We start from the raw sequence: 16,619 nt of genomic DNA on the forward strand, positions 1-16,619 counted from the left end.
AGAAGGAGGAGTACTTCAGGAAGAGGTTCAGAGATGAGGAGCAGGCCAGCAGGATCATCTCCCACATGAAGACATCACGAAGCCTCCACATCATGTGCCACATCCCAGTCTTCTGCTGGATCACTGCTACAGTTCTGGAGGATGTGCTGGAAACCAGAGAGGGAGGAGAGCTGCCCAAGACCCTGACTGAGATGTACATCCACTTCCTGGTGGTCCAGACCAAAGTCAAGAAGGTCAAGTATCATGGAGGAGCTGAGACAGATCCACACTGGAGTCCAGAGAGCAGGAAGATGATTGAGTCTCTGGGAAAACTGGCTTTTGATCAGCTGCAGAAAGGAAACCTGATCTTCTATGAATCAGACCTGACAGAGTGTGGCATTGATATCACAGCAGCCTCAGTTTACTCAGGAGTGTTCACACAGATCTTTAAAGAGGAGAGAGGACTGTACCAGGAGAAGGTGTTCAGCTTCGTCCATCTGAGTGTTCAGGAGTTTCTGGCTGCTCTTCACGGCCGTCTCACCTTCATCAAGTCTGGAATAAACCTAATTAAAAAACACAAAACACTTTCTAAGAGGTCCACAAACTTAAAGAAACCAGATTCAATACGTCTCCATCAGAGAGCTGTGGACGAGGCCTTACAGAGTCCAAATGGACACCTGGACTTGTTCCTCCGCTTCCTCCTGGGTCTTTCACTGCAGACCATTCAGAGTCTCCTACGAGGCCTGATGACACAGACAGGAAGTAGCTCACAGACCAATCAGGAAACAGTCCAGTACATCAAGAAGAAGATCAGTAAGAATGTGTCTGCAGAGAGAAACATCAATCTGTTCCACTGTCTGAATGAACTGAATGATCGTTCTCTAGAGGAGGAGATCCATCAGTTCCTGAGATCAGGACGTCTCTCCACAGATAAACTCTTCTCCTGCTCAGTGGTCAGCTCTGGTCTTCATTTTACTGTCATCAGAAAAAGATCTGGAGGTGTTTGACCTGCAGAAATACTCTCCTTCAGAGGAGGTTCTTCTGAGGCTGCTGCCAGTGGTCAAAGCCTCCAGCAAAGCTCTGTAAGTACATATATAGCAGGATGTGGAGAAATATACTGCTGCTGGTTTATAGGACAGAATGTAACAGAGAAATACTTGTCTTACTTTTGCTGCCCCAATTTGTTGCAGAGCAGGTTTGGTTCTGTGATCAGAGACGAACACAGGTGAAAACAATTTTAACAAATCAAAAGATATTGGTGTGTAGACGTTGAGAGAGTCTCTTTCCAACTCTCTTAAAGGAGACTGTGCTGTTTGATTTTCACTGATCTTCATCTTCCTGAGAGATGTCTCATCAGAAGGGAACGCTGATGGAGCTTAAAAAGAAGACTGATTACTGTAAAGTTTGTTCCTGCAGACATTTAAACATTTGGAACTGGTGTTACTTATTTTTATTTAGTGAGATCTAATTGGGTTCTACAAAGTAGGGTTCTTTTATTAAATAATGAAATAGAGATTTGAACAGTTTTTGGGGAAAGCTTCACGTGAAAAGCTGCAGGGTGTCTGAATTAGATCTTCCAAGATCTTTTGAATTTACATCTAAGAATCTGGACATTGAATTGATTGCAGTTTGTGGTTTTCAGCATTTCAGTGGACAAGAACAGCTTCAAGATATGTGACCATCAAAATTCAGTAACTGGGAGAAATCAGACTATTGTAATAATCAGATCTGAGACATCTATATGAACTTCTGATATGTTGTATGAAAATCCCTGGTCTACATTTTCCATCCATTATTGGATTTCTAACGGAGTACGTATGTACTTGGTGATGTGATACTCAAACTTCTAAAGTAAACTTCTTCAACAGTCTTAGCATTAGCTGTGCTAATGTCAAAGCTAATAATCCTGCAAAACAAACCTGTGAATAATAATAATACATTTTATTTTAAAAGTGCCTTTCAAAACACCCAAGTAGACTGTACAAAAACATTAAAATGGTTGAAAACAATACATACAAAACAAAACTAACAAAATAGAACAGAGGACAGCATTAAGATGCACACTGCTGCATGTCTCCTCCATGAGCCACCACCTTATCGTGGTGGAGGAGTTTGTGTGTCCTGACGATCCTGGCAGCTATGTTGTCGGGGGCGTATGCCCCTGGTAGGGTCACCCATGGCAAACCATGTGTCTAGGGGAGGGACCAGACGAAGTGTGGCTCACAGAACCCTTATGATTATGAAAAAACAAGGACCAAGGTTTCCCTTGCCCGGACGTGGGTCACAGGGGCCGCCCGCTGGAGCCAGGCCTGGAGGTGGGGCACGGAGGCGAGCGCCTGGTGGCCGGGCCTTTGCCCATGGGGCCCGGTCGGGCTCAGCCAGAAAGGGAGACATGGGCCTCTCCTCCCGTGGGCTCACCACCTACGGGAGGGGCCATAGGGGTCGGGTGCATTGTGAGCTGGGCAGCTGCCAGAGGCGGGGACCCTGGCGGTCTGATCCTCTGCTCTAGGGACGTGGAATGTCACCTCTCTGGCGGGGAAGGAGCCTGAGCTGGTGCGCGAGGTTGAGCGGTTCCGGCTAGATATAGTTGGACTCACCTCGACGCATGGCTTGGGCTCTGGAACAACTGCCCTCGAGAGGGGCTGGACCCTCTTCCATTCTGGAGTTGCTCCCGGTGAGAGGCGCCGAGCAGGTGTAGGCCTGCTCATTGCCCCCCAACTTGGCACCTGTACGTTGGGGTTTACCCCTGTGGACGAAAGGGTAGCCTCCCTCCGCCTTCGGGTGGGGGGACGGGTCCTGACTGTTGTTTGTGCCTATGCACCAAATAGCAGTTCAGAGTACCCACCCTTTTTGGAGTCCTTGGGGGGGGGTGTTGGAGAACACTCCTTCTGGGGACTCCCTCGTTCTGCTGGGGGACTTCAATGCTCACGTGGGCAATGACAGTGAGACCTGGAGGGGTGTGATTGGGAAGAACGGCCCCCCTGATCTGAATCCGAGTGGTGTTTTGTTGTTGGACTTCTGTGCTCGTCATGGATTGTCTATAATGAACACCACATGTGTCCACATGTGCACTTGGCACCAGGACACTCTAGGCCGCAGTTCGATGATCGACTTTGTAGTCGTGTCGTCGGACTTGCGGCCGCATGTCCTGGACACTCGGGTGAAGAGAGGGGCGGAGCTGTCAACTGATCACCACCTGGTGGTGAGTTGGCTCAGATGGTGGGGGAGGATGCCGGTCAGGCCTGGCAGGCCCAAGCGTGTTGTGAGGGTCTGCTGGGAACGTCTGGCAGAGTCCCCTGTCAGAAAGAGTTTCAACTCCCATCTCCGGCAGAGCTTCAACCAAGTTCCGGGTGAGGCGGGGGACATTGAGTCTGAGTGGGCTGTGTTCCGTGCCTCTATTGTCGAGGCAGCCAGCCGCAGCTGTGGCCGTAAGGTCGGCGGTGCCTGTCGTGGCGGTAACCCCCGAACTCGTTGGTGGACACCGGCAGTAAGGGATGCCGTCAAGCTGAAGAAGGAGTCCTATCGGGCCTTTTTGGCCTGTGGGACTCCAGAGGCAGCTGATGGGTATCGGCGGGCTAAGTGGAGCACGGCTTCGGCGGTCGCTAAGGCAAAAGCTCGGGCGTGGGAGGAGTTTGGAGAGGCCATGGAGAATGACTTCCGGACGGCTTCGAGGAGATTCTGGTCTACCATCCGGCGGCTCAGGAGGGGAAAGCAGTGCTCCGTCAACACTGTGTACAGTGGGGATGGGGGGCTACTGACCTCGACTCGAGACGTTGTGAGGTGGTGGAGGGAATACTTCGAAGACCTCCTCAATCCCACCAACACGTCTTCTGATGAGGAAGCAGAGTCTGGGGAAGCTGGTGCTGGCTCGCCTATCTCTGGGGCTGAGGTCGCTGAGGTGGTTAAAAATCTCCTTGGTGGCAAGGCCCCGGGGGTGGATGAGGTCCGCCCAGAGTTCCTTAAGGCTCTGGATGCCATAGGGCTGTCTTGGTTGACACGCCTCTGCAGCATCGCGTGGACATCGGGGACAGTCCCCCTGGACTGGCAGACTGGGGTGGTGGTCCCCCTCTTCAAAAAGGGGGACCGGAGGGTGTGCTCCAACTACAGGGGGATCACACTCCTCAGCCTTCCCGGTAAGGTCTATTCAGGGGTGCTTGAGAGGAGGGTCCGTCAGATAGTCGAACCTCGAATTGAGGAGGAGCAGTGTGGTTTTCGTCCCCGTCGTGGAACAGTGGACCAGCTGTATACACCCTCTTTGGGGTCTTTGAGGGGGCATGGGAGTTTGCCCAACCAATCTACATGTGTTTTGTGGATTTGGAGAAGGCATTTGACCGTGTTCCCCGGGGACTCCTGTGGGGGGTACTCCGGGAGTATGGAGTGCCGGACTCGCTTGTAAGAGCTGTCCGGTCCCTGTACGACCAGTGTCAGAGCTTGGTCCGCATTGCCGGCAGTAAATCAGAATCGTTTCCAGTGCGGGTTGGACTCCGCCAAGGCTGTCCTTTGTCACCGATTCTGTTCATAACTTTTATGGACAGAATTTCTAGGCGCAGCCGAGGTGTGGAGGGGATCCGGTTCGGTGGCCTCAGGATTGGGTCTCTGCTCTTTGTGGATGACGTGGTTCTGTTGGCTTCATCGGGCCGTGATCTTCAGCTCGCACTGGAGCGATTTGCAGCCGAGTGTGAAGCGGCTGGGATGAGAATCAGCACCTCCAAATACGAGACCATGGTCCTCAGTCGGAAAAGGGTGGAGTGCTCTCTCCGGGCCTGCGATGGGGTCCTGCCCCAAGTGGAGGAGTTTACATATCTTGGGGTCTTGTTCACAAGTGAGGGAAGGATGGAGCGGGAGATCGACAGGCGGATCGGTGCGGCGTCCGCAGTGATGCGGGCTCTGCATCGGTCTGTCGTGGTGAAGAGAGAGCTGAGCCAAAAGGCAAAGCTCTCGATTTACCGGTCGATCTACATTCCTACCCTCACCTATGGTCATGAGCTGTGGGTAATGACCCAAAAAACGAGATCTCGAATACAAGCAGCCGAAATGAGTTTCCTCCGCAGGGTGGCCGGGCTCTCCCTTAGAGATAGGGTGAGAAGCTCGGTGATTCGGGAGGGGCTCAGAGTAGAGCCGCTTCTCCTCCACATCGAGAGGAGCCAGATGAGGTGGCTCGGGCATCTGGTTAGGATGCCTCCTGGACGCCTCCCTGGTGAGGTGTTCCGGGCACGTCCCACCGGAAAGAGGCCCCGGGGCAGACCCAGGACACGCTGGACAGACTACATCTCTCGGCTGGCCTGGGAACGCCTCGGTATCCCTTCGAATGAGCTAGTGAATGTGGCCGGGGAGAGGCAAGTCTGGGTTTCCCTGCTTAGGCAGCTGCCCCCGCGACCCTACTCCGGATAAGCGGAAGAGAATGGATGGATGGATGGATGGACTGCTGCATGTCATCATTTTTTTTGTTTTTGTTCCTCTCTTTTTGTTACTGCATTTTTTCCATCTTTTAATAGAACACAGTTTGTTGCACTTGCAAATATATGAACAACCAAATAAATCAGATATGTGTGTCTATGTGCACTAAGATATCAGAGTATTAGGGATGAACGGAGGTGTGTTAATAGGATTTATTATAACCAGATTATCTGATAAATGCTGTCTACATGATGACTTGATTAATCTTGTTAATCCATCCATCACCCTGACAGATTAGTTCTTCAGGTATATGATGTACTTTGTTGTATAAAGTGTTGTATAAAGTGCTCAGACTGTCACTGATTATCTGGAAATTCTCAGCCACCATGCTGAAACCTTGTTTACTCATTATGTCTTTGAGCATTAAAATCCACCACATTGACACGATAACAAGGTTAGAAACCTGATTTTCTCTACAGGTGGTCCTTCAGTCTGCATCCACGATGAGGGCTCATAATTTTGTCATGTATATTATTTGTGTTTTTCTCTGTAAATTTCTCTCCAGACTAAGTTTATGTGGTCTCTCAGAAAGAAGCTGTGGACCTCTGTCCTCAGTCCTCAGCTCCCAGTCCTCCATTCTGACAGAACTGGACCTGAGTAACAACGACCTGCAGGACTCAGGAGTGAAGAAGCTGTGTGGTGGACTGAAGAGTCCAGACTGCAAACTGGAAACTCTCAGGTCAGAGTTTAAAATTAGTTTTTATTAATGGCTAATAGAAAACCTGTGGAAATAACACAGTATTACTTAATTATGTTGAAAACCATCTATACTGTATTTTTTTCATTTATTTAAAAAATAAAAAAGCATTTTGCTGGTAAAAAAAAAAATGGCTCATGGTGCCCACTACAGGGTAAAACCAGGTTTTGTTTTTGATGATGTAGAGCTGTACTTGAGCCTTACTTGGTGCTTCTTTACTTCATGAGAAAATTTAAAACCATCCCTTCAGATGAAAATAGGTAGGTCCTTGCTATTTATAGAAAACGATGCCCACCAATACATATGAACAGATGTGAACTTATATGGTGAGGATTTGCTAGTTTCAGATGTTTGTTCTTTCACTATGGTAGCCAACAGGTGCAAACATGTTGCAAATACAAAAACGCGCTGCATAAATGAAAACTGCAAAAAGAAAACGCTGCATATACAGACAAGCGCTGCATAAACGAGAACAGCTGCAAGAAGAAAATGCTGCAAATTCACTTACACAACGGAAGTGCTCCGAGTTTCTAGGGCCCGCGGTGTGTTTTCACCCGAGAGACAGACAACAGTGAGAAGAACAGAACTGGTGGGAAGTTTGAGCAGAGCACGGGGAGAGAAACTACATTACCAAAAGTTTTTATTATGCTTACGTCAATAACATAAAACAGCTGAACTTTTTCTAATATTGTACAAGAGTGAGGCCAAATGTAATAAATAAATAGATAAAAATACGTAGTTTCAGCGTGTTTGCACCTGTCGGCCACCGTATTTCACAGAGTTTCTGATAAAATATTCCTGCAATGGTACGAATTTGTGCTTTTGAGAGGTGTAAAAGTAACACCGGACTTTATTCTTTACCTGCTGATTCTCATCTGGTGACAGACAGCAGCTCAAATTGTGGCAACGGCAACTTCCAGCAGCTGCAGTGAGTTTCCACAGCTTTCCAGAGCTGCTGCAGCTGCTGACAGGGCAGTGAAACAGCACTAAACGGCTCTGACTGATACGGTTAAGGACCACATTGTTCTTGTGCAGCTGAGGGGTATCTGGAAGGAAAAGTCTTTCACCTCAAATACCACTCTGTTATATAGATGCTTTGAAAATCTCGCTTACTCTCCATCTTGCTAGTGGCTGCTGAGCTGCTGTCAGTCATTCAGTCATTTCTGCTTGTGTATCCTGACCCTCCCACTCTCTGCTCCTTAATGACCCCATATGTCACACCCCAACCGTTGCAGTCCATCCATCCATCCATCCATTTTCTATACTTGAGTTCATTTAAAGGTCACGGTGAAACTGGAGCCTATCTCAGAAATTAACAGGGGAGAGGGAGGGTACACTCTGGACGGGTCCCAAGTCCAACACAGGGCCAAGACAGAGAGGCAAACGACCATTCATTCCTATAATAACCAATTAATCTAACATGCATATCTTTGGATGGTGGGAGGCAGCCGGAGTACCCAGAGAGAACCCACGCATAAACATGATAACTCTGCACAGAAAGACCACTGTTTGAACCTTACACTAGCCGAGGCTCGAACCAGCGGTATTAACCACCACACTTAACTCTTGCAGTTTCAGCAATTTTTCAGAATTTGGCAGTTAAAAAGTAGGTGGGTGTAGTTACACTTTACTGACTAATAGAAAACCTGTGGAAGGTTTTAGTATGGTTGTCTCTGATTTAGGCCTCTTACACCACATGAACTTACCAGAACCAGTAACCAGTCCCACATCCTGAACCTCTCAGAACGTTTAAAATCTTGGTTCAAGTTCTGTAATAAGTTTAAAGTGTTTTACAAACAGAACATTTTACATTCACTTCCCTCAAGCTCCCAGGACTCTGGTAGAGGACTCAAGCTGTAGATAGAATAGAATAGAAAAACTTGTCATTGTTCATTATACAATGAAATTGAGTGCAGTAATAAAATCAAATTAATAAATCACTGAGATAAAAGTGCAAAGTTAAACACACACACACACAAATCCATACATCCAACTAATTCATTCATGGCTCCCTAATATTGCACAGAAAAGTTGAATGTTGCATTAAAAAGGCACTCAAATTATGGCAGCATTTAAAACTACAATGGCTCTTGGATAAAAACTGTTCTTTAGTCTATTTGTCTTTGCTTTAATTGTCCTGTATCTTCTGCCCGAAGGCAGCAGTGCAAAGATAGAGTATCCGGGGTGGGATGAGTCCCATAAAATGTTTTCTGCTTTTTTGAGGCAGCGAGAGCTTTATAGTTCTTCCAGAGATGGGAGAGGGCGGCCAGTGATCTTCTGTGCTGTGGTGGTCACCTTCTGGAGCTCTTTCCTGTCCGCGGTTGTGCAGCTGGAAAACCAGGCACAGACACAGTATGTTAACACCCTCTCAATGGAGCAGCGTAGAAGGACACCAGCAGTTTCTCACCCAGGTTGTTCTTCTTTAAAAGTCTGAGAAAGTACGTTCTCTGCTGGGGCTTCTGCACCAGAGCAGTAGTGTTAGCGCTCCAGCTCAGGTCCTGCTGGATGGTAACGCCCAGAAACGTGAAGACAGCCACCCTCTCCACACAGTCCCCGCCGATCTACAGAGGCTGAATGTCCGTTTTCTTCCTCCTGTAATCCACTACCAGTTCCTTGGTCTTGGTGGTGTTTAGGACCAGGTTGTTGTCCCCCCACCACCACAGTGGTGGGGCTTATCTCTTGATGATGGTGTTGCTGGGGTGAATGGAGGTGCAGTCATGGGTGTAGAGGATGTAGAGCAGGGGGCTCAGCACACAGCCCTGTGGGGAGCCAGTGTTGAGGCTGAGGGCTGTGGACATGTGGGCGCCTACTCTAACCCCCCGAGAGCGGCCTGTCAGGAAATCCAAAATCCAGAGGCAGATGGAATTGGAGAGTCCAAGGGTCTCTAGTTTGGACTTCAGTCTGTGTGGGAGGATAGTGTTAAAAGCGGACCTGAAGTCTACAAAGAGCAGCCTCGCGTAACTCCCTGACTGCTCCAGGTGTGACAGAGCAGTGTGGAGAGTGGTGGTGATGGTGTCCTCTGTGGATCTGTTTGCCCTGTATGCAAACTGGTGACTGTCCAGTGTAGGTGGGAGGCAGGAAATAATGTGACTACGTACCAGTTTTTCAAATCACCTCATAGTGAGCAGGGTTAGTGCAACTGGTCTGTAGTCATTTAGGCTGCTGATTGTGGACTTTTTGGGCAGAGGTATAATGGTTGAGGACTTCAGGCAGGCTGGGACAGTGGACTGGAGTAAGGACTGGTTGAAGATCTTGGTGAAAACCCCCGTCAGCAGGTCCACGCAGTCCTTTAGCACCCGTCCAGCAATGCCATCTGGTTCAGCAGCCTTACTCTGATTCACAGCCCTCAGTGTGCGCCTCACCTCATGTTCCTCCACAGTGAGGGAGAGGCAGCTGAGGGCTGGTGACTGTGGTGCAGCTACCTCCGGTGGCTCCATCTTGAAGCGGGCAAAGAAGAGGTTAAGCTCCTCTGTCAGCGAAAGGCCCCCGTCAACAGCAGCGAGGTTTGGCCTGTAGTTGGTGATATGCCGGATCCCTTGCCACCCCTGCCTTGTGTTGTTCCTGCTGAAGTTGTCCTCAATCCTCTTCCTGTAGTCCATCTTACCCCGTCGGATGCCTCTCTTCAGGTTGGCTCTTGCAACACTGTATAGCTCCATATCACCAGACCTGAAAGACATACTTCTCTCCCACAGCAGGTGCTGGACCTCTCTGGTCATCCTGGGCTTTTGATTGGGATAGACCCAGATGCACTTGTCCACAGCAAGTGTCGGTACAGTGTTTGATGTAACCCAGGACTGCTGCTGTGTGCTCCTCCAGGTTCAGGTGGTGAAAAATGTCCCAGTTGGTTCTCTCAAAACAGTCCTGCAGCTGGTGAGAGGCCCCTTCAGGCCAAGTTTTAACAGTCCTTATTGTGGAAGGAGCCTGTTTCATGAGGGGGTTGTATGCTGGTGCTAGGAGCAGGGGCATGTGGTCTGACTGGCCGAGGTGTGGGAGCTTTATAGCCCTGTAGCCATGTTTTATGTTGGAGTAGACCTTGTCCAGTGTCTCTAGTGGCACATTTCACATGCTGATGGAACATAGGGAGCACAGTTTTCAATTCAGCATGGTTAAAAGTCCCCAGCAATAATATGCACTGCCTCAAAATGCTTGTCTTGCCAGCTGCTAATGGTGCTATGCAGGAGCCCCAGAGCAGAGTTAGCATTAGCATCTGGTGGAACATACACAGCGGTTACCATGACAACAGTAAACTCCCTCGGAAGGTAAATGGGTCTGCATTTAACAGTCACGTACTCCAGGTCCGGGGAGCAGTGACTGTCTACAGTCTTAGAGTTAGTGCACCAGCTGTTGTTGACATATATGCACAAACCCCCTCCTTTGCTCTTACCGGAGTCCCTGCTCCTGTCGTGGCGGTGTACAGTGTGGCCTGCTAGCTCAATGGCTGCGTCTGGTATGGCTGAATGAAGCCAGGTCTCGGTGAAGCTTCAGTTCATCTGCCCGACAGCACACCTGCTCGACAGCCCCGTTTCTGCCTTCTGTCCCTACGCTGCCTTTGCCTCCTCCCCACGGGAATGGTAATCCACGGAGAGCCCAAGGTCCTGGCTATAGCCACTGGGATGTCGTGGGAGCGGAAAAAGTCAGATGTAACCATTTGGCCATTTGGAGGAGCTCGTGCCGGCTGTAGATGTAGTCCGCCCAGCAGAATGTACTCCAGAGGAGTAACAACACATACACAAACAGCCATACAAAACACTGAAAGGGTTAGCTGACACTGAGCTGCTGCACCCAAAGCATGCCGCCATCTTCTCCCACAGCCTCCCACCCAGCCAGTTGAGTTTGGGGAAGTTTTTATATACAATGCTCAAAAAATAAAGGGAACACTAAAATACATCCTAGATCTGAATTAATGAAATATTCTTATGAAACACTTTGTTCTTTATATAGTTGAATGTACTGACAACAAAATCACACAAAAATTATCAATGGAAATCAAATTTTTGAAACCATGGAGGTCTGGATTTTGAGTCACACTCAAAATTAACATGGGAAAACACATTACAGACTGATCCAACTTTGATGTAATGTCCTTAAAACAAATCAAAATGAGGCTCAGTAGTGTGTGTGGCCTCCACGTGCCTGTATGACCTCCCACGCTTGGGCATGCTCCTGATGAGGTGGCGGATGGTCTCCTGAGGGATCTCCTCCCAGAACTGGACTAAAGCATCTGCCAACTCCTGGACAGTCTGTGGTGCAACGTGGCGTTGGTGGATGGAGTGAGACATGATGTTCCAGATGTGCTCAATTGGATTCAGGTCTGGGGAAAGGGCAGGCCAGTCCATAGACTCAATGCCTTCATCTTGCAGGAACTGCTGACACACTCCAGCCACATGAAGTCTAGCATTGTCTTGCATTAGGAGGAACCCAGGGCCAACTGCACCAGCAGTGAGCAGTGGTCTCACAAGAGATCTGAGGATGTCATCTCGGTACCTAATGACAGTCAGGCTACCTCTGGTGAGCACATGGAGGGCTGTGCTGCCCCCCAAAGAAATGCCACCCCACACCATTACTGACCCACTGCCAAACCGGTCATGCTGGAGGACGTTGCAAGCAGCAAAATGTTCTTCATGGCTTCTCCAGACTCTGTCTGTCCCATGTGCTCAGTGTGAACCTGCTTTCATCTGTGATGGCGCCAGTGGCGAAGTTGCCAATCTTGGTGTTCTCTGGCTAATGCCAAACGTTCTGCATGTTGTTGGGCTGTAAGCACAACCCCACCTGTGGACGTTGGGCTCTCATACCACCCTCATGTTGCAGGGCTCTGGCAGTGCTCCTCCTGTTCCTCCTTGCACAAAGGTGGAGGTAGCGGTCCTGCTACTGGGTTGTTGCCCTCCTCCACATCTCCTGATGTACTGACCTGTCTCCTGGTAGCACCTCCATGCTCTGGACACTACGCTGACAGACACAGCAAACCTTCTTGCCACAGCTTGCATTGATGTGCCATCCTGGATGAGCTGCACTACCTGCACCACTTGTGTGGGTTGTAGACTCCGTCTCATGCTACCACTAGAGTGAAAGCACCCCCAGTATTCAAAAGTGACCAAAACATCAGCCAGAAAGCAGGAACTGAGAAGTGGTGTGTGGTCACCACCTGCAGAACCACTCCTCTATTGGGGGTGTCTTTATAATCGCCTATAATTTCCACCTGTTGTTTATTCCATTTGCACAACAGCATGTGAAATTAACTAAGGCAGAACAAATTAACGTAGATTCTGCATTTTATTGACAAGAAATGTACTGTCATCAATTAAAAATAAGTCATGAACATTAGTGAAAATGAAACTTAGTAAATCAACACATATATTTTGGTTTTATACAGAGAGGAACAGCCGCAGATAGGGATGGTGAAAGCGAGGCCTCATGAAACATCGAGCCAACTTTGACACAAATGCATGAAAATGGCTTAGTGTTCTGAATCATTTGACCAAACCAAAGAGCTCCATCTGCTGGCTGTGGGTGTCTGATGTATCAGAAGGACAGCGTTGACACCTCACATCTGTCATTCCTATCTGAACTTTGAATACGTGTTCAATAAACGATACGTAATCTACCATCCGAGTGAATATTTATTTTCTATTGTTCATATAAATAAGAAGGAGGGGTATTAGATAACATTTGTTCAGGTAACAGAATTGTGGTGTAACTTAAGTAAACCAATCTGTAATGATAGTAGTTACTCACAGCGGGAAGGCATGAGGGAAGGAGTGTTTGAGCAATGGGTATAGTGACTGTGTTAGTTATTTTATACAGTTGTAATAAAATTGTTTACTGTTTTATGTGTCTTATTATTCATAATAGATATTGCAAATGCGTGTTATCGTCTACCTCATGAGTTGTTTTCTTTTGCATAGCTGATCGTTGTTGAAGGTAGCACAACAGTTTAGAGCTCACTGCACATTTATGTACAGATTATTTACTCAGTTTTTTTTTTTTTTTTTTTTTTGTTTATCTTCTATCTAGTTTTTTTTTTCAAATTGTTTATTTTTATTTTATAATGTTTTATGGCATTCGGGGTGGACGGCAAAGTAAGTTTTTCATTGTTCAGGGAAACTTGTTTCCTTTCTGTGCAAATGACAAAGACACTTTGAATCTTGAAATGTATTATGAGAAAAAAAAAACTTTGGTAACTTTGTGATGTGTCATAGATTTTTATTTAAAAACGTATTTTCTGTCAGGCTTCAGTCTGCTCCTCTTCTGGCACACTACCTCCCCAGCTTTGGAGAGGTTGCACCTGAGAGAAACACAAGAACAAAATTGTAATTAACCAAGTTTAAAATCATTAAATCCTCTGCTGATGGTGATCAGAAACCAGCTTGGTGTCTAAGGTCCTACAGGTTGTGGTTTTTCTCTGCAGCTGTAGACTGAGACGTTTCCTCTGATGCTTCTGGTTGAAGTTTATGATTAACTTTAAAGTCTGGTCTTTGCAAGGCTATTTAAAAACATCTATATAAAGAAAGGGGAATTAAGCTTACCTGTGATGTTGAAGGCACCACCTGCTCCGTCCTTCTCTCATACTCCAAGGCCATTCAGCAGTTACTCTGGCAACGATGTCTTGCGCAGACGTTTGTTTCCCCAAATCTCTAAAAGCTAAATGTGATTCAATATAAGCTGATGTGATGCTTTTCCTAAATTTGTTTTCAAAATGCAATGTTGCACAATCGCTACAGAATCTCCTCTCAAAAACCCGCGATCTCCTCAGCGTTTGGAATATGAGAGATTGACAAGCCCGGTCCCTTCAAAGATCCCGCTTGCTGCTCGATACGCGCTGATGACGTAACGAGGCCTCGTTTGGTCTATCACGTGACTTTTGGCATGCTGAATCAATGCTCAGAGACAATGCTCACAACACTTCCGTGTCACATGCTCGACACGTGATCGAGCAGACGGCTCGAGCATAACATCCCTAGCCGCAGACCAGAGACACAGAGAGAGACTGAGCGACACAACGCTAACAGGCTGCACGTTTCCATGGCCATCTAATCATTTGCTGGCAGATACTGGTCACATAATGTAGGCTTGTGCCTGCCCATGGAAAGATGGGGATTATTTTAACTTTAGAGCTTCTAACTCTAACACTAATGCCCACAATCATTGTTAAAAAATATATAATGGCTTGGCCAAGGTCTGCATGCTGAGTGCTTCTAGTGTTCCACATGTTTTAACCAGAATAAGTAGAATCAGCAGAGCAGCCTCTCTCTAACTCCACCAGGCTGAATGAAGGAGAATTGATGCCTTTAAAAAGATACAAACTCCCCTGAAAACATGATTGGTGGATCTCTGTAGAAACTTGGAAATTTGACATTTGTCACAAACTCACTCATGAAGTCATAAACAAATGAAGACATAAAGCTAATAACATCTGATGGTGTTCAGCTTTAGTTTCATAGTGGTTCTCTCAGAGTTTCTGTCATACGTGTTGTTTTCTGCAGCCTGTCAGGATGTCTGATCACAGAGGAAGGCTGTGCTTCTCTGGCCTCAGCTCTGACCTCCAACCCCTCCCATCTGAGAGAGCTGGACCTGAGATACAACCATCCAGGAGACTCAGGAGTGAAGCTGCTGATGGCTGCACTGAAGGATCCACACAGACTCAGGTATGGAGAGGCTGCTGCAGCCACACAATGTCTGATAGAGGAGGAAGATCTGCAGACATTTTCTCTGTCCTTCACTCAGTCCTGCTTCATGCTGGATATGAGTGTTATATGAACCATCACATCCTGCAGTCTAACCTCTCCTCTTCACTCAGGACTTTAGAGCTTTGATGATCCCATGCTGCTGATTCAGTAATTACTAATTCAATCAACCATCAGATGATCATTCAGCTTCAATAACAGTGTAGATGTTGGAGTCAGTAGAAGCTGGTGATGTGGCTGCACTTCAAACTGGAAATGAATCAGCAGACTGGATCAGATGTGGAAGAAGTGTGGTGAGTTGATGCTGCTGATCCCTCTGATTTGTTCCTGCTTTAGAAAGAAATGTGTTTGTGTCCACACAGCAGCAGGATCTGCAGGAATAATGTGAGGGAACAAATCCTCAGTGTGATGATGAAGCAGCTGTTAGTGGTCAGTAGGAAACAAGCCGTCACAGCTCCAAACACACACATCATGGCCTCAAACAGAGTCTCTGACAGTCATTTAGCTTCATGTGCAGGAAAAGAAGCCACTTTAACATTTCCCAGCTGAGTCACAACAAAGAATCTGAGCCAATCTGCTCTGCAGAGGAGATTATTGTCAGAAGCTGATCAATAAGACTTCAGGGCAGAGAGAAGATGCAGCTCTTGGTTAGATCAGGAGTTTCTGCAGAGTTCTTCATCTGTGAAGAGATGAAAAGGAGAAGATGGTTGAAAGAAGAAACTGGGACTTCCACAAAGCAGTTTTCTTGGTGTGGGTGTGGACCAATCAGCTTCCTGATTCTGCTCCTTCTAGTTTGGAGATGCTCCAATCAGGTGGACGTGTCCAGATGTTGGACTGTTCCTTTCTCAGTGTAGAACAAAGTGTGTATGAGAGCCATGTAATGTCCATGTTAGCATGCTCTGACCCCCTCCTCCTTTCAGGGTGGAGCCTGCTGGAGAAACATGGTTGAGACCAGGAGGTGTGAGGAAGTGTAAGTGTGTTTTTCATTGGATTCATCACATTCAACCATCTTCACACTGTCCCATCACTCATTCATCAGTCAGCATCAAAGTGTCAATAGATCAATAACTGCAGCTGGATTGTGTTTGTTCTCTCCATCAGATTCCTGTCCACTCACCATCCACATGAACACAGTGGACAGATACCTCAAACTGTCTGACAACAACAGGAAGGTGACACTTGTAAAGGAGCTTCAGTCATATCCTGATCATCCAGACAGATTTGAATTCTGGCCTCAGCTGCTGTGTGAAAATGTTCTGACTGGTCGCTGCTACTGGGAGGTCGAGTGGATTGGAGGCGTTTTTATATCAGTGAGTTACAGAGAAATCAGAAGGAGAGGAGACATCAGAGACTGTTGGTTTGGATTCACTGATCAGTCCTGGAGTCTGAGATGCTCTGATGATGAAGGTTACTCTGTCTGGCACAAAGACAGAGAAACACTCATCTCCTCCTCCTCCTCCTCCTCCTCCTCCTCCTCCTCTGTCTCTAACAGAGTAGCAGTGTATGTGGACTGTCCTGCTGGCTCTCTGTCCTTCCACAGAGTCTCCTCTGACTCACCGATCCACCTCCACACCTTCATCACCACATTCACTCATCCTCTCTATGCTTGATTTGGGATCTGGTCCAGGTCTGGTTCCTGGGTGTCTCTGTGTTGAGTGTAAAGAGTGTGATGGTAGCAGAGAAACTCTGACTGGTGAACAGATAGTTCAGTCTGTACATGTCTGTCTCTTTCACTCAGAAACATCTTTTCAGATTCATGGATTCAATCAGTTTGTGTGTGAAACTCTTCTAAATGGTTCCTTGGA

The 16,619-nt window shown here is 47.4% G+C and overlaps 1 long non-coding RNA gene across 1 annotated transcript; it reads left to right on the forward strand.

Annotated features, from left to right (window-relative positions):
* Nucleotides 1-730: 730 nt before the first annotated feature.
* On the forward strand, nucleotides 731-12,354 carry LOC121655790. The gene is made up of 3 exons (XR_006013305.1): nucleotides 731-741; nucleotides 8,891-8,894; nucleotides 12,282-12,354. It is a non-coding gene; the product is annotated as an uncharacterized LOC121655790 (long non-coding RNA).
* Nucleotides 12,355-16,619: the final 4,265 nt, after the last annotated feature.

Source organism: Melanotaenia boesemani, chromosome 2, assembly GCF_017639745.1.
Source record: "Melanotaenia boesemani isolate fMelBoe1 chromosome 2, fMelBoe1.pri, whole genome shotgun sequence".
NCBI classification, from domain to species: Eukaryota; Metazoa; Chordata; class Actinopteri; order Atheriniformes; family Melanotaeniidae; genus Melanotaenia; species Melanotaenia boesemani.